The sequence below is a fragment of the Macaca mulatta genome, chromosome 3 (assembly GCF_049350105.2).
Source record: "Macaca mulatta isolate MMU2019108-1 chromosome 3, T2T-MMU8v2.0, whole genome shotgun sequence".
NCBI lineage: Eukaryota > Metazoa > Chordata > Mammalia > Primates > Cercopithecidae > Macaca > Macaca mulatta.
In genome coordinates, this window is record NC_133408.1 from 153,829,930 (window position 1) to 153,856,281 (window position 26,352).

Below are 26,352 nucleotides of genomic sequence, written 5' to 3' on the forward strand. Positions count from 1 at the left end.
GTCCTGAGGTTGTGCAGGACGACAGAGGCCCTGACCCCCAAATTCATTCTTTCTTCCTAGGCTTCAGTGCTAGTGATGGGAAGGGCTACTGTGAAGGTCTCTGAAATGCCCTAGTAGCCTTTTTTTTCCTATTGTCTTGGATATTAGCACTTCAGTGAAAAAGAAACTGGACCTGTCAGCCCAGATTTCACTGTCCTTATCACTATTAGCATTTTGGTCACAACCATTTAACCTGTCTCTAAGAAGCTCCAAATTTCCCCTCATCTTCCTGTTTTCTTCTGAGCCCTCCAAACTCTTCCAACCTCTACCTATTACCCAGTTCCAAAGTCACCTCCACATTTTCAGGTATTTTTATAGCAGAACTCCTGGTGTCAATGTTCTCTGTTAGGCAGGTCTTGCTTTGCTATATAGGAAATATCTGAGACTGGGTAATTTATAAAGAGGTTTAATTGGCTTATTGTTCTTCAGACTGTACAGGAAGCATGGTGCTGGTATCTCCTCAGATTCTGGGGAGGCCTCAGGGAGCTTTTACTCATGGTGGAAGATGAAGCAGAAGTAGGCATTTCACGTGGCAAAAGCAGAAGCAAGAGAGAATGTTGGGGAGAAGTACCACACAGTTAGTTATAAGCCACCAGATGTCATGAGAACTCACTCAGTGTCTAAGAACAGCATCAAGATATGAGGGATCCACCCTTATGGCCGAAACACCTACCAACAAGCCCCATCTCCAACACTAGGGGTTACAATTCAACATGAAATTTTGGTGGAGTATCCAAACTGTAACAGGAGAATTACTGGATTTGCTTAATATCTTGAATCAGGGACCATATAATTTTTTAGCTTTGTTATTTCCACTGAACTTCATATATTTTAGGTTAGGCACTCAGTATTTATTTGTTTGATGTATAAAATTGTTCACTTGTTCAGCTATTAGTCCATTGAACAAAAATTTATTTAGTGCCAACTGTGAGCTAAATGTTTGAAAGACCCTCGAGGAGCTTAGTATCCTATAGTAGGTGACAAAAATGTCAGCAAATTACTGTTGTAATCATCTTACAACTTGTTATAAAATGTTTGAATAGGGTTCCTCAGAAGGAGGAGATAAAAACAAATGAGCAAATCTTCCTAAAGAAATGGGATATCAGAAAATGCTTTAGAGGAGAAGTTATTCTTAAAATGAAAATTTTGCATGTGCCAAATTCTATTCTTTTTGCCAAGAGCTTTCTATAGAGCACGTACCCAGTAGACTTACTGAAGACTGAAAAAATTATCCTCTCAACCATTCAAAATGCCAGCCTTCTAGATCCTAAAGAAAGCAGCCTTTACCAAGTCTTTTCTTTATTACCTTTCCTACAAAAAGCATATGAACAACTTTTTGCAAGTCTTGCCAAATTCAAAGAATATCTTCCATTATTTTCAGTTATTATTCTGTATTAGCCTAAAAATATCTTAGTTTTAGATATTCACTCTTACATGAATATGTTAATATACTTTTTTTTAATTGTAGTAAAATATAGGTTGGGCACAGTGGCTCATGCCTGTAATCCCAGCGCTTTGGGAGGCCAAGGCAGGCGGATCACGAGGTCAAGAGATCGAGACCATCCTGGCTAACATGGTGAAAATCCGCCTCTACTAAAAATACAAAAATTAGCCAGGCGTGGTGGCGGGTGCCTGTAGTCCCAGCTACTCGGGAGGCTGAGGCAGGGGAATCGCTTGAACCCAGGAGGAGGAGGTTGCGGTGAGCCAAGATTGCGCCACTGCACATATATATATGTGTGTGTGTATGTATATATACACGTATGTGTATATGTATATGTATATGTATATATGTGTGTATATATATACAACAACATTTATCATTTTAACCATTTTTAAGTGTATGGTTCAATGTCAGTAAGCACATTCAGACTGTTGTGCAACTGTCACCACCACGTATCTCCAGAAATTTTTTTATCTTCCAAAACTGAAACACTGTACCCATTAAACAATAATATACTTCTCATTTCCTTCTCTCTCAAGCCCCTAAAAACTGCCATTCTCCATTCTGTGTCCATGTATTTGACTACTCTATGTGTTTCAAATAAGTGGAATCACAATATTTGTCCTCTTGTGAACTGGCTAATTTTACTCAGCATAATGTCTTCAAGGTTCATCCGTGTAAACAAGCATCAGTACGTAGTATATGTCAGAATTTCTTTTTTAAGGTCAAATAACATTCCATTGTATGTACACACCATATTTTATTTATCCATTTATCCTAGGTGGACATGAACATGTAAATTTTGAGTGTATTTTTTCATGTATGGAACTTACTATAATCAACTCAGTGACATGTACTTAGGGGTTATTTGGTAGGACATTGAATTAAAGTCATAATGTGATTATGAGTATTTGTGCAAGAGGGAATTTGTTAATATGTAGAATATTAGAGCATATTAGAATTTAGTGAAACACGAATTCAGACCACAAACTCAGATTAATTACAAAAATGCTCACATTTTAAAAACTACCACTCAAATATCTATACAAATTGTGTTAGACTTTCTTCTTTAAGAAAGATAGAGTATGTTGTAATATAGTGTCTTAAGCAATAGCATGGCAAGTTAGGGTAGTGAGATCCTTCTTGCTAGGGCTGTAATTCTAGAGCTGTTGCTCCTGATGTTATTAAAGTGTTGTTTCTTTAGTGTGTTCTATCAGTGCTACTACTCACTCTGACGATTGGTGAAGTCTATACTCCCCACAGGCTAATGAGAAGAAAATCAATTATATACTCCGAAAGCATCCATAGAAGACATAAACTCTATGCCAGCAGGTCACTCATTTTTGGCACTATGACTCTGTGGCACTATTACAACTTCTAAAGAAAGAAGCAGAAATACGATATGTAGGACTACAAAATGACTGTATGTGCAGGTGTGTGTGTGTGTCTGTGTGTGTGTGTGTGTGTGTGTGTGTGTGTGTGTGTGTATGTGTATTTTCCTATAATTGTTTCTGGGTTTCCTCTGTCATAGATTAGTAGCACTAAATTATTAGAGGCATGAAAAAGAAAGTTTTGCTTTTTCTGAGAATGTATTTTGTTGAATCTGTATTTTAAAGGAAATATAATCAACAATCAGGAAAATATTGTCCTTATTTTGAACAAATCAGATCAATTAAATATTGAATAAAGCATCACATAAAGACAACACTAGTCCAGTATGTTTACTGTATCTTAAATATCAGTTATAAAAGTTTGATTTTCCTGAGGATAGCTGAGTATTTTATAAAGACATTTTCTTTGTTTCACTTGAAGAAATCATGTCATTTATAACTCAGTATTCTAGCTAAGTAAACAAATAGGGCCTATACTTTATGCACAAGTTGCAGTGAGGTGTTGGACAAACTATTTGATATGGCTTAGAGTTTAGGGTCCTCATGAAGGTATATAGCAGGAGGCCAATATATAGTTGTACATAAATGTAAATTGTTTAGAAGGTAGTCATATCGTTGACATTTTGAATAGAGATAGAAAAAGAATTATTTGTAATTAAAATATCTTAAACATGAAAGTATTTTGCATTTGTAAAGAAAACTAAAGATTCTAAATGAAAAAGTGGAAGTGGTAGTCAAGGAGCTCTTTTCCTTGTTTATTAGTACATGCTAGTCTTGAATTAAATTGTTTTTTGTTTCTTTTTGAGACAGGGTCTTGCTCTGTCACCCAGGCTGTAGTACGGTGGCATGATCCTAGCTCACTGCAGCTTTGAATTACTGGGCTCAAGCAATCCTCCTTTCTCAGCCTCCCAAAGTGCTCTGATTAGAAGCATGAGCCACTGTGCCTGGCCAGCAGTTTTTATTTAATAGATAATAACATGGTTCTGTTTTGCTTGTTTAAAAATTTACTTTTATATTATTAAATTATGATTCTAATATTGTGAGTCTCTTAAAAGACTCCACACAATTTACTTGGTTGTTCTATTGTTTATTGTTAATCATTTTATTGTTAATCATTATCAATAGGACATGCACTTCAGAATTATGTTCCTCCACACACCCCCAGTAAAAAGGATACATTTACAATTTTCTGTCAAAGATTACTTCAGTTTTGTCACTAGAACTGTATGTTTGCAAAGTAAGGACCTCTCAATCATTGATTCTTCAAACAAATATTTAAAGTGCTTACTTTGTGTCAGGTGCTTTTCTTAACTGTCTCGCTTTATTGTTCCAGTGATCTGACCACATTCATCCAGAAGTTCTCGGCTTCAGGATAATGAATGCTGTGTGCTCAACTTTTAGAAAACCATAAGAAATCAAAAAGAAAAATGTTGATCAGTCAGAATGCAAATAAATGAGCATTCTTTCACTTAATAATATACATTTAAGGTTTTTCCATGTCTTTCCATGGCTTGATAACTCATTTCTTTTAGTGCTAAATAATACTCCATTGTGTGTATATTTTGCAGTTTATTTATCTAGTTACCTACTGAAGGACATCTTGCTAGCCCCCAAGTTTTGGTAATTATGAATAAAGCTGCTATAAGCATCTGTCTTCAGGCCTCTGTTTGGACTGAAATTTTCAGTTCATTTGGCTAAGTACCAAAGAGCACAATGTTTGGATCCTTTGGTTAGAGTGTCCTTAGCTTTGTAAGAAACTGCCACAGTCTTTCAAAGTGGCCATACAATTTTGGATTCCTACGAATAATGAATGAAAGTTTCTGTTGCTCCACATCCTTGTCAGCATTTGATGTTGTCAGTGTATTGGATTTTGGGCATTCTAATAGATATGTAGTGGTATTTGATTATTTGGCATTTCCCTGATAACATAGGTTGTTAAACATCTTTTCATGTACTCATTTGCCATCTGTGTAATCTTCTTTGTTGAAGTGACTGTTAAGATCTTTGGCCCAGTTTTTAATTGAGTTGTTTTCTTATTGTTGAGTTTTAAGAGTTCTTTACATATTTTTGCTTAACAGTCCTCTATCAGATGTGTCTGTTGCACTTATTTTCTCTGTTCTGTGGCTTATCTTCCCATTCTTTTGTCTTGACAGTGTTTTTATGGAGCAGAAGTTTTCAGTTTTAATGACGTCCACTTTATCAATTATTTATTTCATTGATCATGCCTTTGATATCTTAAAAATCACTATACCTAAGGTCATCTAGGATTTCTATATTATTTTCACATTTAGGACTATGATCCATTTTGAGTTAATTTTGTGACAGGTGAAAGGTCTGTGTCTCAATTCATTTTTTTTTTTTTTTGTATGTGGATGTCTAGTTGTTCTAGCACCATATGTTGAAAAGACTGTCTCTGCTCATTGTATCGATTGTTCCTTTATCAAAGATAAGTTGACTATAATTATGTAGGTCTATTTCTGGGCTCTCTGTTTTGTTCCATTTATGTATTTGTCTGTTCTTTCACCTCGCTGTAATTACTTATCAGTTTCAGGAGTATTTTGGCTGATTCTTTCAGATTTTCTACACAGCCAATCATGTCTTCTGCAGACAAAGAGAGTTTTATTTTATTTTTCCCAATATGTATACTTTTTCTTTCTTTTACTTGTCTTACCACATTTGCTAGAACTTCCAATAAACTGTTGAGAAGGAGTGGTGAGTGGGGACATCCTTGCCTTGCACTGGATGTTAGTGGGAAGGATTTGAATTTCTCACAATTAAGTATGTTAGCTGTTGGGATTTCATAGATATTCTTTATCAAGTTGAGGTAGTTCCCCACTATTCCTGGTTTACTGAGAGGATGTATTTATTTATTTTTTAAATCACGAATGGATGTTGGATTTTGTCAAATGCTTTTCTGCATCTATTGATATGATCATGTGATCCTTTAGTATGTTGTTGTGATGGGTTATATTAAATGATTTTTGAATGTTGAACCAACTTTACGTTCCTGAGATAAGTCCCACTTGGTAATGGTATATAATTTTTTACACAGTATTGGGTTTGGTTTATTAATATTTTATTGGAGATTTTTGCAATTTGTGTTCCTGAGAGAGATTGGTCTGTAGATATTTTTTTTCTTGTAGTATCTTTGGTTTTGGTATTAGGGTAATGCTGGCTTCATCAAATGAGGAAGGAAGTATTTCTTCCACTTCTATCCTCTGAAAGAGATTGTAGAGTATTAGTATAATTACTTCCTTAAATGTTTGGTAGAATTCACCAGTGAACCAACAGGGACCTGGTGCTTTCTATTTTGGGAGGTTATTAGTTATTGATTCAATTTATTTAATAGATATAGGCCTATTCTGATTGTTTCTTTCTTCTCATATGAGTTTTAGCAGCTTGTGTCTTTCAAAGTTTCATCCATTAGGGTATCAAATTTCTGGGCATAGAGTTGTTTGTAATATTCCTTTATTATTATTCTCACATCCATGGTATCTGTAGTGATTTCTCCTCTGTAATGATTTCTGATATTAGTAATTCGTGTCCTTACATTTTTTTTTTATGGAGCCTGGATAGAGGTTCATCAATTTTACTGATCTTTTCAAAGAATTTGTGTTTAGTTTTGTTGATTTTTTTCTATTTATTTCCTGTTTTCAATTTCATTGAGTTATTTTTTAATCCTTATTATTACTTTCCTTTTGCTTACTTTGGATATAATTTGATATGCTTTTTCTAGTTTCCCAAAGAAGAAACATAGGTCATCTATTTTATATCTTTTTTCTTTTCTAATAATGCATTTAATATGATAAATTTCCCTCTGAGCTCTGATATTACTTTATCCCACACATTTTGATAAGTTATATTTTCATTTTCTCTTTGTTCAGAATGTTACTAAATTTCTCTTGAGGTTTCTTCATTGACCTGGGTGTTACTTAGAAGTGTGTTGTTTAATTTTTACATATTTTGAGATTTTTAGTTACCTTCCTGTTGTTTATTTCTAGGTTAATGCTTTTGTGATCTGAGAGCAGATGTTGTTTGAATTCAATTCTTTCAAAATCTGTTAAGATGTGTATAAGACTGTGAATGTGGTCTGTCTATCTTGGTGAGTGTTCCCATGTGAGCTTGAGAAGAATGAGTATTCTGCTGGTATTATTGGCTGTCTCATGTAGTCTACGGATGTTACTTACAACCACTTGATTGATGGTGTTGTTGTATTCAACTGTGTCTTTACTGATTTTCTGCCTGATAGATCTGCCCATTTTTAATAGAGGAGTGTTGAAGTTTTTAACTATAATACTATATTCATCAGTTTTTTCTTGCTAATTTATCAGTTTCCACCCTCACATAGTTTCTTGCTTTGTTGTTAGGTACACACGTGTTAAGGATTGTTACCTTCTTAGATAACTGACCCCTTTGATACCATTTTTATCTCTGACAACTTTCCTTGCTTTGAAGTCTGCCATGTCTGAAATTAATATAGATACTCCCATTTTCTTTTGATGAGTGTTAGCATGCTATATTTCTTTATACATTTACTTTTAATCTATATGTGTCTTTATATTTAAAGTGCATTCCTTGTAGACAACAAATAATTTGACCTTATTTTTTGGTCCAGTTTAACAATCTCTGCCTTGGTACATTCAGACCATTGATGTTCTGTTGAAGTAATATCTACTGTATTTGTTGCAGTTTTCTATTTGTTGCCCTTGTTCTTTGTTCCTATTTTTCTTCCATTTTTTTCCTGCGTTTTGTGATTTTGAAGATTTTTTTCTTTGTATTATTGTCCCATAGTTTGCAATATAGATTTACAACTAATCTAAGTCCACTTTCAAATAACTACACCACTTCATGGGTAGTGTGAGTACCTTATGAAAACAACCGTAATTCACCTCTTCCATTCTTTGTATTACTACTGTCATTCAATTTGCTTATATATAAGCATGCATAAGCATATATTCACATAATATATACATATGATATGTACGTTGAGATTATTTTGAACAAACTGTTATATGTTAGATCAATTAAGCATAAGAAAAATAAAAGTTTTAATTTTACCTTCTCTTATTCCTTCTATTATCCTCTTGCTTTCTTTATGTAAATCTGAGTTTCTGACCCATGTTATTGTCCTTCTAGCTAAAAAATTTAACATTTCTTGCAAGGCAGGTCTACTGGAAACAATTTTTTTGTTTGTCTTATAAAGTCTTTATTTTTTCGTTTTTTTTTGTCTTATAAAGTCTTTATTTTTCCTTCACTTTTGAAGGATAGCTTCACAGGGTACAGAATTCTGGATTGGTCTTTTTTAACCTCTCAGAACTTTTTTTTTTTTTTTGGCAGAATCTCACTCTGTTGTCTGGGCTGAAGTGCAGTGGCACAATCTTGGCTCAAGGCCACCCAGGTAGCTGAACTGGGACTGCAGGCGTGCACCACCATGCCCGACTAGTTTTTTTTTTTTTTTTTTGTACAGATGAGGTTTCACCATGTTACCCAGGCTGGTCTGGAACTCCTAGGCTCAAGCAGTCCACCCCCCTCAGCCTCACAAAGTGATGGGATTGCAGGCCACTGTGCTTGGCCCCTCTCAACACTTTAAATATTTCATTCTATTCTCTCTCCTTGCTTGCATGGCTTCTGAGACAGAAATTAGATGTAATTCTTATCTTTGTTTCTGTATAGGTAAGGTCCTCTTTATTTTTTCAGGACTTTAAAAAATCTTTTTCTTTGATTATCTGTAGTTTGAGAATTATAAACATAGGTGTAGTTTTTTTGACGTTTATTCTAATTGGTGCTCTCTGAGTTTTCTGGATCTGTGGGTTAGTGTTTGACAATATTTTGAGGGAATTCTGTCATTATTATGTAAAGTATGTATTCTGTTTCTTTCCCTCTTTGTTCTCCTTTTGTATTCCCATTACGTGTATATTAGACATTGTGTAGTTTTCCCACAGTTCTTAAGTATTCTGTTTTGATTTTTCAATCTTTATTCTCTTTGCTTTTTAGTTAGAGGTGTCTACTGAGCTATCCTCAAGTGTAGCACTTCTGTCCTCAGCTGCATCCAGTTTACCAATAAGTTGTATCCTGTCTACTAGTAAGCCTTCGTTTCTGTTATAGCAGTTTTTTAAATCTCTAGTTTTGTTTTTGTTTGTTTTTTTGTTATTGTTGTTGTTCTTTCCTAGGAGTTCCATCTCTTTGCTTCTGTTGCCCATCTGTTATTGGATACTGTCTTCTTTATCCATTAGAGCTCTTAGCACATTAACCATAATTTTCATAATAGTTGTTTTACATTCCTGGTCTGATAATTCCAATATGCTTGCCATGTCTGGTTCAGATGTCCCTTCAAATTATGACTTTTGCCTTTTGATATACCTCGTAATGTTTTCTTGATAGCTGGACATGATGTACTTGGCAAAAGAAACTGCTATAAATGGGCCTTTAGTAATGTGATGGTGAGGTTTGGGAAGATAGAAAGCATTCTATAGTTCTAGGATTAGTCTTCAGTCTTTTAGTGAGCTTATGACTTTTGATTGTGAACTTCACAAGTGTTTTTCAGTTTTCTTCCCCCCCCACCCCCCTTACGTGGGAGAGGATGGTTAGATTGGGCTGGAACAGGGGCATTTCTTCTCTTAAGTGGAAGGCAAGAGCTGACTAGAGTTGAATATTTCCTTTCCTTCAGGTCAGTTAGTTTTTGATAATATGATACTATCCCAGCAGGGTGGGCTCTGGTTAACTAGTCTCTCCTGAGGGCAAGGCTTGTTGAGAAGAACAGAGTGCTCTGGCATATTTTTATTGTTATTTATTTATTACTTTTTGAGACAGAGTCTCGCTCTTTCACCCAGGCTGGAGTGAATTGGTGTGATCTCGGCTCACTGCAAGCTCCGTCCCCCGTGGTTCAAGGGATTCTTCTGCCTCAGCCTCCCAAGCAGCTGGGATTACAGGCATCCACCACCATGCCTGGCTAATTTTTGTATTTTGTATTTTTAGCAGAGACAGGGTTTCATCATGTTGGCCAAGCTGGTCTCAAACTCCTGACCACAGGTGATCCACCCATCTCAGCCTCCTAATGTGCTAGAATTATAGGTATGAGCCACCACACCTGGCCACTGGCATATTTTTTAAATGGTCTTTTTCCTCTCCCCCTGCTGGAAACTTGAAGAGATGTTTCTTTGATATCTACTGTGAAAATCCATTCATAATGGGCAAGCTGGTGGGGGAGTATACCTGGGTCCCCCTGGAGTTATCCTTTTAGGATTGTCCTCACTGAAACTCCATCAAGGCATCAATTACAGCTTAGATTTTCCTGTTCAGGTACTGGTTCCCATAGTGGTGATCACAGGTCTCCTTGGTTTTATTGTCTACCTCTTTAGTCCTGAGGCCAGTGGTTTGCGCTGCATCCTGACCTCTTTTATGGATCTTGGAAGAATTGATTTTTCAACCTTTTCAGTTTTTTGCTTCTTGTTAGGGTGGAGTGGTGACTCCCAAGCTCCTTATATGTGGAATTAGAAACCAGAAGTCGACTTATGTTTTTAAAAACACACTGTATCTCGACATCTCGATAAAACTTTATTAATCCAATCATAATATGGAAGTTTTGGAAGTAAAAATTTTTAGTGGAGGTGATAAATTAATGTCTGAAATGGTAGATACAGCATTAAGATTGCCTAAAGAGATCAACTAGTTTTCTCCTATATCATAGGGGCTCCTAAACCAGATATGTAGGTGTTTAGCAGTTGGAACCCATTGGCAAATAACTTCATCAGGAAAGTTTTTGTAAGAAGGACTGATATTGGGTAATGAGTTTAGCAAGGTTGAATCATTGACAAACATTTTCATTAGCTAAATGAATATGTTTGTAAATTTTATTATTTTTGTTTTTGATAATGTTTCTGTAGGTTTTAAAAAGGGTACCCCAAAAACCGTTTTCTAACATGTTTGACTTGATATACAGTGAGGAATGCTTTAAGATAATTCAGAAAACTATGAGAATGGGGTTTTGGTTGCCCACCGTAGTTTCAGGGATATGCCTTTAACTATTTTGAATAGCTAGAGAGCATCTTGTTAGTCTTTGGTTTGATATCTGGACAGCTCCTAGCATAGTGTTTATACATCCATGATTCTTAATAAATATTGGACTATGCATACAGTCTAGTGGCTAAAGACCATTAAAAAAAAACCAAACACCTGACTTTACTTGCAAGTCACTTCCTACAGATTCTCATCTGAGTAAAAATATACATTTTGTACAATTTTCAACAATATAGTCGTAATTTCAATCTTTTTCAGTTCTAACTAATCATGCTGTTGTGATTTTTTTGTTTATAAATCTTATCACTTATTGACCTTGATAATTTGCTTTATTTTATACTGTATGTTGCTGAAGAAGTAACTATTATTTGATTAAAAAAAAAAAAACAGAAAGAGGCCGAGGTGGGTGGATCACTTGAGGTCAGAAGTTCGAGACCAGCTTGGTCAACATGGTGAAACCTTGTCTCTACTAAAAATAAAAATAAATAAATAAAAAATTAGCTGGGCATGGTGGCGTGTGTCTGTAATCCCAGCTACTGGAAGGGCTGAGGCAGGAGAATCACTTGAACAGCAGAGTGGAGGTAGCAGTGAGCTGAGATCGTGTCACTGCCCTCCAGCCTGGGTGACAGAGCAAGATCCTCTCAAAAAAAAAAAGAGAGAATTCATCCAGGATATAGAATAATAAAGTACGATACTGGAATCAAATGATGATATAAAAAATATTCTCAACAATTAAATTAATAAGCAATATAAGCGATAGCTGTTTAAAAATGGATACCCACTTCTCTTAATGAAAGAACAAAAAAGAGAAAAGAGAGGAAAATGTTTTCATTAAAAATGCCAGTCTGAAATTTGGACTGTCTGTATTATAATACATCCTTCTATTGAGTTAGAGATGAGATTATGTAAGAAAGTTCAAACAGTCTGTTAAAACATTTCATTTCATAAGCCATATACCTGTGTTGCTTAACTTTTTTTTTTGAGATGGAGTATTACTCTGTCACCCAGGCTGGAGTGCAGTGGCACGATTTCGGCTTACTGCAACCACTGTCTCCCTGGTTCAAGCGATTCTCCTGTCTTAGCCTCCCAAGTAGCTGGGATTACAGGTACCCACCATCATGCCTGGCTAATTTTTGTATTTTAGTAAAGATGGAGTTTCACCATGTTGGCCAGACTGGTCTTGAACTCCTAACCTCAGGTGATCAACCCATCTCGGCTTCCCAAAGTGCTAGGATTACAGGCGTGAGCCACCGTGCCTGGCCTGTCTTGCTTTAACAAATGTATACAATAGCTTCTCTAAACAGATGAATATAAATGTGTGAAGTAAGCAAAATTGGAACAGAAGACTCAGTATTGTGAAATGAGCATATTTTCTAAATCAAGTACTGTAAAATGAGTATATTTTCTCACCCAACCTCAGCTCCTTTGAACCTATGTTCTGTCTTCGTTTACTTTGCTGAAGTTAAATAGACCTCAGGAGAAAATTCAGTGCCTGACCTAGCGTATGCCAATGCCAGTGATTTTTTTTTTTTTTTTTTTTTTTTTTACAGCTCTGCTCAGCACACTGCCCAGCTCAAGTTGCAATCAGGAGCTTATATTTTATGAAAAAGAAATTCTGGGTTATATGGGCAGATTAGGATAGAAGGTGGAGGTACCTCGGTGTTGGTAGAACTTTTAATTCAAGAAAATGGACGTGTTGATTTGTTGATTAAAAGCTGTGGATAGGCAGGAAATCAGAGTTTCATAAATTTAAATTGCTTTAATATTAATTCAGAATTTTTGAAACAAATACCGTATCCTGGATGATAATATACTGGTGTTACCCTTGAAACGTTTTTATCACAAAACATTAACGTGTAGAGGATGCTCCTTACTGGTAAATATATTATATTGTGGTAGAGCTGAGAGAGCTGATATTAGAGTAGGACTACAGACTTCACAAAGAAAGGATCTGGAATTAAAAAAAAAAAAAAAAAAGAAAGTATCTGGAATTGGGATTGTTCAACAAGTGATAGAACATGAAAATCTGAAGTCATTCAGAATTGTCAGAGTCCTTATATAGTTGTGGTTATTTATTCCTCAGATGATTAGGAAATCCAGCAACTCCCAATATCCTATTTTTTTTTACATACTTTGAAATACTTTCTCTGAGGTTGGAGTTTTATTGATCTAGACTATCTGTGCCACATTTCCTCTGGTTTGACAAGAGATGGATAGAGCATCTCTAGCAGCAGGAAAGTGGCTGCATAGTCATTTCCATCCATGTTAATGCACACTTGCTTCTATAAGCCATGTTTACACATTTGATCACTCTGTTATTTTGCTGAAAATGAGACCTTCTTGTCAATGAAGTAAGAGAGGGAAATGAAAAAAAATATAATCCAGTGAATTGTTTTGATGATCATAAATGCTTATGTCTTAAACTTGTTATATTAGTTAAAAAAAAAAAAAGCATTGTTACTTAGCATAGAAGGGGTGATGAGCTTACCTGTTTTCTTATATAAGACAGAAAGGAAGGAAAATCAGAGGCAGGAAGGGGTGAGTAAGAGAATAAAATAAATCCATGAAGCATCTTTAAATATGATGCATTTTTTTTAAGGCTTAGGCATCTTACTGCAATGAAGTATTTAAAACTAAATGAGACCATTCTGTATAATCTGAGTCTATTTAAACCTTCTTTAGCAATTCTACTAGTAGCATTTCTGAATTTTTCTTTGCTGTTTTTTTCTAATTTAGTCTTACCAGACTCTCAGGCAAAAAACAAACAAACAAACAAAAAACACAATAAAAACTTAGGTGGTTTTTGAAGAAATTCTCTTGACTTACTGGTGTAGTTTTTGAGCCCCCAACTGAGCACATGCCACCGTAGAATGAATTAACTCCAATCTGTTCTAACCTAGGAGATTGTGTTTAACCTATTACTTAGGATTATATATTTTTTTACCTTTGAATCAGAATTCATACTTTAATTTTATTGTCTGAAATTCTTTTCCTCTTTCCAGTTTTTCATATTTTACTCTTTTAGTGACAGTGTCAAGAACACTGTGATTTTTTTCTGTCCCACAGCATATTGGAAATACCAAACAGTATTTCTGTTATTTTAGACATGTATTATTCTTCACTCATCTTGGTAGTGTATATTTATATGTTTATGGTTTATGTGACTTTAATAGCTCTAATTCAAATAATTACCATAATTATTTTAACAAACAGTTCTAGTTAGCATGAAAATTTTTTATAAAAGCTATACTCTGTTCTATGAAAAGTGAGATACATTCACTACAGAAGCCTTTTTCTAAGTTTAAATGTCATCAGAAGTATTTTATTGCCAGTAATATTTTATAAAAAGTAGATAAAAATTTAAATATACTTAAAAGTCTTCGGCGATTAGAATATAATACTTATTCTTTTGATTACCTCATGAGAAATTCAGAGGGGTATTAGGTTGTGATTCAGACAAGTATGTCACTTTCTCTACCTGCCTCAAAAATAATTATTATTTTGCGAGGACAAACTGCTGTTATAGTTGGTATTATCCTGTCCTTACTTTTGCTTATATGATATCACATTTTAACTTATGATCTATCCTTATCCTTGGAGAATATCATTCTCTTAAAAGCATGCTTACTACATGTTTAACCTGTCCTTAAACATAGTCAACACTTAGAGTGTCTTTTATCTCTCTATCTCTAGCAGATCATAAACTTGGTACATAACAGATGTTTAGTAATTACAATGACTGAAGGTGAAAAAGGCTTTTAATGCAATTTGAATTTTTTTTTCTTTTTCTTTTTTTTTTTTTTTTTTGAGATGGAGTCTCACTGTGTCACCCAGACTGGAGTGCAGTGGCACAATCTCGGCTCACTGCAACCTCCCCCTCCCGGGTTTAAGCAATGAGGCTCATGCCTTAGCCTCCCAAGTACTGCAACCATGCGCGGCTAATTTTTGTATTTTTAGTAGAGATGGAGTTTCATCATTTTGACCAGGCTGGTCTCAAATTCCTGACCTCAAGTGATCCACCCTCCTTGGCCTCCCAAAGTGCTGGGATTACAGACATGAGCCACCACGCCTGGCCTGAAATTTGATTTTAAAGTATTTTTACCTGTTTTGTGTAAATATGATATTGCATTTTTAAACAGTTCCATGAGGGAGCTCTTACTTTTGCTCTGAGTAAAATTCAAGAAGGCAGAAACCTACAACTAACTGTGCCAACATTATACTTTCCTTTGATGATTGCCTGCTAACTTCCATTTTACTATTACTGTTACTAGCATGCTTATTGTTTAATTTTTGATTTTACATTATCTGACAGAACATTATCTGCCAATAAAATACATATATTTAAGTATTTCTAACTTAAAGCTAGAAAGAAATTTATAAATATAAAAAACAACTGAAAACAAAATTATCCTATTCTTGAATAAATATGTTTTGAACTGTATTCATAATGTCAGCAGGGTTAATTTTCATTGTGGCTCCAATTGTTTCCAAGGTGAAGTTTTATTTCAGCTCTATTTCTGTGAATGTATCTTCTTAATGGATTTATTAGGATGTGGTAGAGCCTCGAAGGATCATTGGCTCCAGTTTCTTAGATCCAGGTACTGTTAACTGAGGGGTAGATCAGTCAGGCAAGAATAAAGCTTACATAGTCCCCGCCCTGTACAGGTAATGCTTACATGTTTCACTCAGTGTGGCTCAAAGAGAGCAAATTTAAGTTCTCAATGGTAATTAAAGTACCTATTGTTAGCAATTTTCAAGAATCTCCTTTTACCTGAGTACTCTACAAAGATATTAGAAGGATAATTTGAGAAACTCACGGAATAAATCTGTTGTAGATTAACTATAATTAGTATTTATGTGCATATGTTTAGATCTGCATCATAGCTTTGTATCAAATGCAGTCTTCACTACAGTGGAGTTCTAGTATTAACTATCAAAACTACAAATTATGTTTCATTAAGGTATAGGTTAAATCAGTAGTTTTTGAACTTTCAAATCAGTATTCCATATATAAATATACTCCAAAATGTATGACCTCAGTAATGTGTTTTTGAAGTTCCAAAATAGAATTGAGTTTGCTCCACATTAAATTAAGGCAGTGGGACAGAGCATTCCTTTATTTCCTCCTTTGAACAATCACTGAATTAAATTTTGAACTAGGATTACTTGAGGATAATATCTCTATCCTGGTTTATATCTTACTATCTATTCTACCTAAAATTTCATTTTTAAATTCCCATGCCTGTCTAGTTCTATGTTTATTAGTCTACAGATTAATACATTAATTCAACAAATATTTATTGTGTGCCTACTGTGTGCCAGGGAGTATTCTAGGTTCATAGGATTAATAAATGAATTAAACAAACAACCATCCATGTTCTTGTGGAGTTCAAACTGCTTTAATCAAAGTGGGATGCTAATTATAGTGGGCACTCTGTATCTCTGGTGGTAGTTTTATAGTATTTAGCCTTTGCAGCAGTAGCTTTTAAACATTTTATTTTTTTTTCTGTTTGCAACATCTGTGCAAATTATAGTAATATGATGTTTCTCTCATGCTAATGCAAAAAAGAAAATGCCTGCTACGCAGTGCCTTCTGAACCCTTTGTAAATTTTGGTAGGAATAATGTAGGCACTGCTGCCTCCTGAGAAATCTTACCATATTCCTCAGAAGCCTGTGATTACTTTCTTAAAATTCCTTTAGCATATATCAGCATTACCAAGCAGTTAAATTTGTTATTAATTTGTGAATTAAAAGTTTGTTGCCTTGCCAGAATTTGGTTATTCATTTTCTGTTCACTGAAATGTTGGTTATAATATCAGCCTTCATAGCCAATCAACAATTATCTACTTTCTTTTGTTTGGCTATAGTTAACAATCCTGTTTTGAGAAAACAAAATAATCTATAGTTCTCACCATTATTCAGGAAGCCATGTGCTATATAATATTAAAACAGTATTTAAAATGTTAGTATAATTTTTCTGTTGAACATCAGTTACACATCAGGACCTATATAACACATGTATTTTATTTATTTCTTTACTCCATATTTATAATATTTTATTCCAAATCATGAAATTCACCAGGCTAAGGATTTTGTGTTATAATATTCAGCAGTAAAATTCAAAAGATATTGTTTTATCCTTATGCTTTATATGATGTAATGTTTTCCTTTTCATTTAGAAAACAATTAAATAATAGCATTTCTTTTAGGATGCATCTTCATTTTTATTACTTAGAAGACAATAGAGTAGAAAATATTAACAAAGAGTTCCAAGTAGCTGATTAGAAGACTAAATCTCTTTTCTATCAATAAATTACTAGAAAAAAATATTTAAACAATACTAAATCACTTAGGCTGGGCGTAGTTGGCTCATGCCTGCAATCCCAGCACTCTGGGAGGCTAATGTGAGAGGATTGCTTGACCCCAGGAGTTCGAAAGCAGCTTGGGCAACATAGGAAGACTCTGACTCTACAAAAAGTGAAAAAATTGGAGTCCCAGCTACTGGTGGGGGCTGAGGTCGGAGGATAGCTTGAGCCCGGGAGTTGGAGACTGCAGTGAGCTATAGTCACACCACTGCACTCTAACCTTGGTGACTGAGCAAGACCTTATCTAAAAAGAAGAGCAAAACAAAACAAAACACATAAAAAACATAAATCTTCTACTAATTATTCACTTTATCTAATATAGGTCCTTACAGAAGACAGGTCAGACTGTCTGGGAATGTCTGAGTGATGTTCTTCTGCCTACCACAGCATACCTCAAACAAATTTGTAATTCAATTTAAAAGGCTAGAAAAAATTAGAAAAAAGAATGTTTCTATACATGAATGGCACATGGGTCCTTTCACTCAGGCAGATCTCTTTGACTGCCTAAGCGTCAACTGGGTGCTGCTCCTGTATATACCGTGTCTCTCAGCACATTGTTAAAAAAAAACCCATCCCTTACATATTCCTAATCATATTGCATATTCCATAAGAGCAGAGTTGTGAATTTAACCCAGAATCAGGACAGTGTCTGACATATTTGGCAACAAATAATGCGTGTGAATATGTGTATATAAGAGAACTCTAGTTAGCCTCTCTAGCTCAGGTTCTGTCTCCTTCAAATTATCTTATTTGCTTTTTATGGCTTTAGGTTCCTAAAATAAGAGTTTTCTATATATCATTAAGTGAACATTTGGTTCTGATTATTATGATCACTGTTCACAGTAATCTGTGCTATGGAGAAAAAGGAATGCTTATACATTGTTGGTGGAAGTATAAATCAGTTCAACCATTACAGAAAACTGTGGCTATTCTGTAAAGATCTAGAAACAGAACTACCCTTCAACACAGCAATCCTGTTACTGGGTATATACCCAAAGGAATATAAATTGTTCTATCATAAAGAAACATGCACACATATGTTCCTTGTAGCACTATTCACAAGAGCAAAACATGGAGTCAACCTAAATGGTCATCAATGATAGACCATGGACTACTATGCAGTCATAAAAAGAAATGAGGTGATATCCTTTGCAGGAACATGGATGGAGCTGGAGGCCATTATCTTTAGCAAACTAATGCAGGAACAGAAAAGCAAATACTGCATATTTACACTTACAAGTGGGAGTTAAATGATGAGAACACATAGACACATAAAGGGGAACAACAGATACTGCAGTCTACCAAAGGGTTGAGGGTGGGAGGAGGGGGAGGATTAGAAAAAATAACTAACGTGTACTAGGCTTAATACCTGGGTGACAAAATAGTCTGTATAAGAAATCCCTGTGGCATGAGATTACCTGCACATGTACCCCTGAAGTTAAAATGGAAGTTTAAAAAATAAATAATAAAATTCGTTTTTGTTTTTTTTTTTTTGTATTTGACTTTCTTCAAGAAATCCAGACATAGAGTTAAAAAATCAAATGGAATGTAGGGATTATTAAAATGAAAAATAGCAGCCCTCTGCCTTGTATTTTCTCACTTCAGCTACACAGTGGCAGTGTACTTCTGGTATTTACTTCTATTACCTAAATAATATGCTTATTGCTATTTCTTCATTTATCAGTTTCAACAGGAGTTTTGAGTAAAGAAAATGGAGAAGCTTGTGGGAGAGAAAGGTATGTAAACAAGAACATGAAATGAGATTTAACCTAATATATTTTACAGTAGGGGTGCCCACAGGGTGCTTTGAGAGCACAAAGAACATAGACATGTTAGGTCTTCCAAATTGCTTTAAAGAATAACTTCATAATTTATGCTTTTGTTAGCAGTAAACAAGAGTTCCCGTCTTTCTATAATCTTACCAACACTGCGCAGAATTCAGCATTCAAATTCATACTCTTCTGATGACATAAAGTGGTATCTCATTGGTTTTTTAATTTGTATCTTCCTGATTACTAGGGATTTTATGAGTTTTAAACAGTTTGGGCTTCTCCTTCTGAACACTTCCTTTTCAAGGTTCTTTGCTCATTTTTCTATTGGTTTCCTCTGAATATATAAGTATATGTTAACCAATATTAATTCCTCATTGGTTTTAGGTGTTCTCTCAGTTTACCTATGATATTATCTATGGTATCCTTAACTGAAATTTTTCATTTTTTAAGAAAAATCAATTTATGCCTTATGATTTATGCTTTTTAGGCCATGTTTCAGAAAGCTTTTTACATCTGTGTCTCAAAAATAGTTGCCAAATTTTTTTTCTTAATAATTTTGAAAAGGTAAAGTTTACATTCAATTCTTTAATCTCTCGGGAATTCAGATTTCTATATGGTGTGATAAGGTGTCCCCTTTACTTTCTGCCCAATTCTTAGATCAGTTTTTGCTCTATACAGTAAGCCAACACCAGTATTTTCTTTTACTTTGCAATGTTATATATAACGCTGTCACGTATATATGAGCTGTTTTATATATATATATATATATATATATATATATATATATATATATATATGCCCATATATATATGGGTTTATTTCTGAACTCTATGTGCCTGTAGCTGTACCCAGCTTTGTAGTACATGTTAATACTTTATAGAGTAGGTTTTCTCTCTTTGCCCTTCATTTTTGAATTTTACTTTGATATTAATAGACCTTTTATAGTGTATGCTTTTAAATGGGTTTAAAAATGGGTTTAAAAATGGGTTTGTGGATTTTCTTTTTAAAGTCTAGAATTTATAGACTGATTGAGAAAAAGTTGGAGAAATTTCCCTATGAATATGGGCAAGGGAAAATAAGTCAATATAAAAGTATAAAATAATTTAGACTAATACTAAAGAAATCCACTTCTTTTGGTGGCATATATTAGGCAGAATATAATTATGGAAGAAAAATTAACACAAAGAAAGCCAAGAGTGTGGCCTGCTAAGTAGAAAATTTTATTGTTAAGAGAAATGTGGACAACGGAACCAATAGAGAAAGAATATAAGGAATATGAAGAACAGGAGTTCAAATTACCTTAATGTTTATGATTTTGAGTTACCTTAATACTGATAATTCACTAAACAGTGGTTTCACATTATGCTCTGTAGAATACTTAATGCTTTGTGAAACACCAAAAATACCCAAGGAAGGGAGTAATGGTGGCACTGATATTTGGAGCTGTGATTCAACCAGAATACATTATTATTAATTGGCCCTGCACTGAGGTTTTATTGCAAGAAAGGGTTCTTTAGCTCAAAAGCATTTGGAAATGATTTCAATACAATTAGTGAAATGTCTAAATGTTCAACATAGATGGCAAGTGATGCCTGTCATCCTTTTCAATGCCTATGGCAGACATTGCTGACTGAAGATAGAACTTCCTGCTGCAGACTCAGATTTAGTCTCCATACAGCTCTCCATTTAGTCACTACCAATCAGTCAGAGTGTTGTGTGAGTCAAAACCCATTTACTATCTATAACAGAGGTATCCAATCTTTTGGCTTCCCTGGGCCACAATGGAAGAAGAAGAATTGTCTTGGGCCACACATAAAATATACTAACACTAACGATAGCCGATGAACTAAAAAAAAAAAAAAAAAAAAAAAAAAAAAAAAAAAAAAATGCAAAAACCTTATAATGTTTTAAGAAAGTTTACAAATTTGTGTTGGGCTGCATTCAAAGCCGTCCTGGCCACGAGTTGGACGAGCCTGATCTATATAGTACTAAGTTCTATAATTTTAGTGGACCTTCAGTACACTTAACGCATTTTAGTCTAAGAAAGGTGTGAGCTAAATCTGTCAGATTAAAGAAAGAAGAAACTAGTAAAAAAGAGTAGTTGAATCGGAAACGGATCTGGGAAATACAAACTTAAGTAAGCATTTAAATAATGATCCTTACATTGTGGTTATGAGGAGTAAATGCTTACTACCAATTTGTTAATTGTGGAAAATCTTACAAAGCTCATTAAGTATGTGTTGAAGAGGCAATTGAAGTCAGTCATGTTTTCAGTTAAGAAATTGGAGACACAAATAATTTTTTCTAAATTATAAAATTTAATCACTGAAAAGTTTAAACTTGCCAAATCAGTGAAAGAGTGGGAAACAAAATCTCTATCTCTTGGAAGTGCATCTTATGCTGTCTCCGTGGCCTTTGCTTTGTACCAATGTCTTGAAAATTCTCTAAATCAAAATGTAGAAAAAGCATTTTTATGCATATTTGAATATTCATAAAGTAATGCATGTGAACATTAACAATTTTTCTTTTCAAGGATGAATATGTTTTGTGTTCTTTGAAGTCACTGCACTAATTGTGATGTAAATTTAAATTTAATTTTCTAAGCAGTGAAAATTATTTGTCTCTATTAACAGGTCTACTCTAATGTGATGCTGGGATTGAATTTTCCTAGGACTCCGTTTCAAGGTTGATTCGAAAGTCTTGTGGAAGATCTGGAAGAAACAGGTAAGTGTCCTTTTGGTAAAAATTGTCATTTGCTCATTGTGCTTGTTTTTAGCTTTCTGATGTTGATTTTACTCTTTAGTTTTTTTGGTTAAATATTTTTGCCCAAATGTTAAGAAGAAGTTGTCAGCGGGCTATTGAGACATGTTAAGTATGGCAGTAGAAATATTTATCACTGCTATGGAAGTTCCCATTTCACTACTTGCTGCTGTCTTTCTATTAAACGTGGTATCACTTTTTAAAACCAGCATACACTTATGGGGAATATGAATTTGGCTTGAAATATTAAAAGTAAGTTATTAGGCAAGAAAAGCACTTGGAGAATCTTGTTACCATTGTGCTTGCCTTTTATTATGCTGGTCTTTTCAGTATTTTTTAAAAGTTCATTTGATATTGAAGTTTTGGGGGGATCTGAAGTATTGAGGAAATAATGAGAATAATATACCAGTATAATTTTTTTTTCTAGAAAATTTGATTTTTCTAATATAATTGAGATCCAGTCAGCTATTTTGAAAGATTTGTTTTCTTTTATAATATCACGTATCTTTAAATCTCGTGATAGTTTTCCTTGATATTTACAATGTTAACATATAAAGGTTCTCAATATGTAATATTTATGTAAAATTGGATTTTCAGTTTCACTGTTAAACAGTAATGCCAATCAAACAGTTTGTCATGAATATCCAAATTTAGAATAATATAATTTTAAAGGAAACCTAAAAGCAATTTTTGGCAGAGTTTGTATTTCAAAGCTTCTTAGTAGTTTATATCATTTCTTTCCCCAATCTTTACCTCAAGAGAGAGGGAAACCAAAATGCCCGAGCTTCTTCAGAATTCTTTATTAAGAATTTCACCATGGGCATAGCATAGGCCTCAGGACCTTCACTTTCTACCTAAATTTCTCTACCAATTTCTACACCTCTCTCAAGACACACTCCATAATTTCTCAGAGAGATTTTTGTCAATGTTCTTTAGTTACACAGTTAAATATTTCCCAGGTATTTTACCTTCTGTTTGGCCTGTGGATTGTTTTTTGGTTCATTTCTTACCAGTTTTATTATTTTACCAGATACACATTAAAATGATCCCACATTCATCTAGCATTTAAGATTTTCAAAGCACTTTGGCAACCTTTTACTTCATTTTACTCTTAATTTATGATGTAAGTAAGGCTGACATTATTATTATTTGGTAAGTGGAGAGCAAAGACAAAGAATTAAAATGATCTGGGAAAAGTTATATAGCTTTTTGTGATTTTACAGCTAGTAATAAACAACTAGACATAGAACATATGTCTGCTAACACTCAATCTTTTTTGTGGTCAATGGGGACATTATTTGTAGGTTTGCCATAGATAATGGTTATACCAATATACTCTATCTTTATACAACTTTTTGATATATAAGTTATTACTTTTGAGTAACAGGACGTTTGTATAATAGCAGAAGGAGTTTAGATTTATAATAAGCAGGAAGATCTGACAATGAATCAGGAAAGAATGAATCATGGAATCATGAAAGAAACTATTTTTAAAAAGTAGAGAATTTTCTTCCTAGAACAGAATATAATTGCACTTGAAGTTAGTCCTCAAACTGATTTTGGAATGTGCTACTTAGACTTTTGGTAGTTACGTGTTTATAGTGGCAATTTTTAAATATTTTTAAACAAACACTAACCACATATTGTTGTAAATAGCGAATATGCATAATGATAAAGGTTCACCTTAATGGGAAGTGAATTCTGAAAAAGCATTGTTTTTTATCGTAAATGTATAGAATTTTGAACCCTTGAGCTGGAAGTATGATCATAAGGGAAGAAGAAAATGTTGGAGAAGCAACGATTTTGGAGTCGGGTTGATAGGAGTTTGCATCCTTGCTGCTATTTTTTGGCTTTTTAAATTAACCTCTGTTAATTTTTGCTTCTCAGCTCTCACAGAGTAAAGTAGGGGACTGATAGATCTGTTTATTGTATTATTGTAAAAATTTAGCACTTGGTACATAGCTATTTTCAAGAAATACTAGATTTTTTCTTCTCTGCTCCCTTCCCCCTAGAAAATCCCTAAATGGAACTTGGTTCAAACTTCCTATTTTCAAACAATTTTTTTTAGTTTTATCTCTGTTTCTCCTTTCAAAGAAATTAAATAACATGCCCTACATAATACTTATAAGATGGGAACTAAAATGTTTAATACAACTTATAACTGAGAGTATTTGTGTATGTGGGTAAATGCATAGTTCGGTATGTGATTGGGTGTGTTTTACTTCAAGATATTCACAGTATTTCAGAGTTTCCACTGCAAGGCTATTAAACTCAAATGAAATATCAGTTTTAGATAATTCAATGAAGTAGAAATAATTTTCATTCACATATGTATAGAAAATTGCTATAAATTTCATAAATACGTATTAAAGATTAGGTATCATATGAAAATAATATTTGCTTTATTTTTCAAATTATTAAAAAGTGAATGGGCTATGTAGGAAGCTGATTTGGCGGACAGGGGTTGGGTCAGCAGTTCAGATAGATAGTGTACTGACATTCATTGTCAGAAGGAAACAGTGAGCAAGACTGCAAATAGAGAGGGTATAGAGTGGAGCTATCGAGAATGCAAGGTTGGAAATCAGATTGCCTGGGTTTGAATGACAGTTCCAAAACAAACTTACCTTATGTGAAACCTTGAACAAGTTGCCAAGGCTCTTTTACACTTAATTTGTCAATCTAGAGAATAGAGATAACGGTTCCTATTTAATAGAGTTGACTTGAGGATTAATTGTGTGAATACATATAAAGGGCATAGTGAACGTTTAATGAACATTTAAAAAGTCAGTATTATTTTATTTTCTATTATATTCGTTTCAATGGTTGACTATATTATTCAGGCCACATGGCAAATACCCTGTATAGGATAATCTGGGTCTTACAAGAAATGCTAAATATGAGTTAATTCTGTATCTTAGTTATTTTACACTGTTATAACAAAGTACCATAGACTGAGTGGATTATAAACAGAAAATTATTTCTCACAATAATGGATGCTGGAAGATTAAGTTCAGGGTGTCAGCCTCTGGTGAGGGCCTTCTTTCAGGTTATAGACTGCCATCTTCTTTCTCGTGTCCTCACATAGCAGAAAGGGGATGAGAGAACTCTCTGGGGTTCCTTTTATAAAAGAGCACTAATCACATTCATGAGGGCTCCATCTTCATGGCCTAACTACCTACCAAAGGTTCTGCCTCCTAGTACCATCACACTGGGGGGTAAGATTTTAACATAGGAATTTGGGAACAACACAAATATTCAGTGTATTGCATTATGTACCTATGCTCTCTGTGTTTGGTTAGGATGTGTATTAGTTTTCTATTACTATATGATGAATTTTCATGTATTTAGAAGCTTAAAACAACATACATATATCATCTCACAATTTTTGTGGATAAGGAGTCCAGGCACAGTTTAGCTCAGGGTCTTAAAAGGTTGCAAATCAAAATGTCAACCAGGTTGTATTTTCATTTAATGCTCAGGGTCCTCTTCCAAACTCACGGGTTTTTGGCTGAATTCAGTTCACTGCAGTTTTAAGTCTGAGATCCTCAGCCTCTAAATTCCACCTACAGTTCCTCCCATGTGGCACTCTCCATACACAGTTTACAAATAGCAGCTTGCTTCTTTAAAGCCAGTGGGAGAGTCTATACTGCATGCTAGCAAAATGGAATATATATATGCTCTCTCTCTCTCTCTCTATATATATAGCATTAATACACATACACACATATGTGTGTATATATGGATGTGTGTGTATATGTATGTGTATGTGTGTATGTATATTAATCATCAAAGTGACAACCCACAACCTTTGCCATATTCTGTTGGCTGGAATCAAGTCACAAATCCTGCCCACACTCAAGGGGAAGGAATTTTACAGGGCATGAACATGGGGGCCACCCTAGAGACTGTCCACCAAAGCATGTTAAACTTAACATTCATGAAATATGTTAAAGTTTTATAATTATGTTATAGTTAATAATGAGAATATTGTTGAAACATGTAAAATTTTATTTTCATAGAGTTTTCTTACAGTGTAATTCCCAGCAGACTATTCCTCTTTGCCTAAAATTCATCCATTGTTTCAAGCTGGCTAAAACCACCAGACTAATTATAGCCTAGTGTGGTATTTAGTATACTCCAGAATGTGGCAAAACCCAAATATCTTACCTTTTCTCTTTACTCTGATATGTATACCTGTAACTACATGTTTTACGCTTTCTTGCCTACATCTTTGTCAATGTACATCTTTCTCATCGTTTCTGTCCCATTCTCTATCTTTTTAAAGCACATTTACATTTCTACCTTTTCCACTATAATTTTCTTACTTCTTACCTCCTTTTTAGCTAGGCTAGGACTTTTTCTGCATAGTATCATACCCTATCATAGTCAATCGGATGTTACAGACATGTGATCATTAATCTCATTCCCTTGCTGCCCATAGAGATCACAGAATGTTGCTCATTTGTGTGTTTCTTACAATGTCGCATATAATAGTATCTTTAGAAATATTCATTGAATATGTAAAACACCTTCTTGATTTAGAACAGTGGTCTAACAGCCAGTATTC

General features: G+C 34.2%; 1 protein-coding gene across 30 annotated transcripts in view; it reads left to right on the forward strand.

The window, feature by feature from the left end:
• The window catches only part of FOXP2 (forkhead box P2), a 591,074-nt gene that overhangs the window by 175,303 nt on the left and 389,419 nt on the right, over nucleotides 1-26,352 (forward strand). For 19 of the 30 annotated variants that reach the window (XM_077994469.1, XM_077994474.1, XM_077994477.1 and 16 more), the window contains exon 3: nucleotides 21,659-21,749. The gene's annotated coding sequence lies outside the window, so the exon portion shown is untranslated. Of the gene's footprint in view, nucleotides 1-18,937; nucleotides 18,990-21,658; nucleotides 21,750-26,352 lie in introns of all 30 variants that reach the window. The other 11 variants (XM_077994471.1, XM_077994476.1, XM_077994479.1 and 8 more) reach the window with 1 other exon arrangement.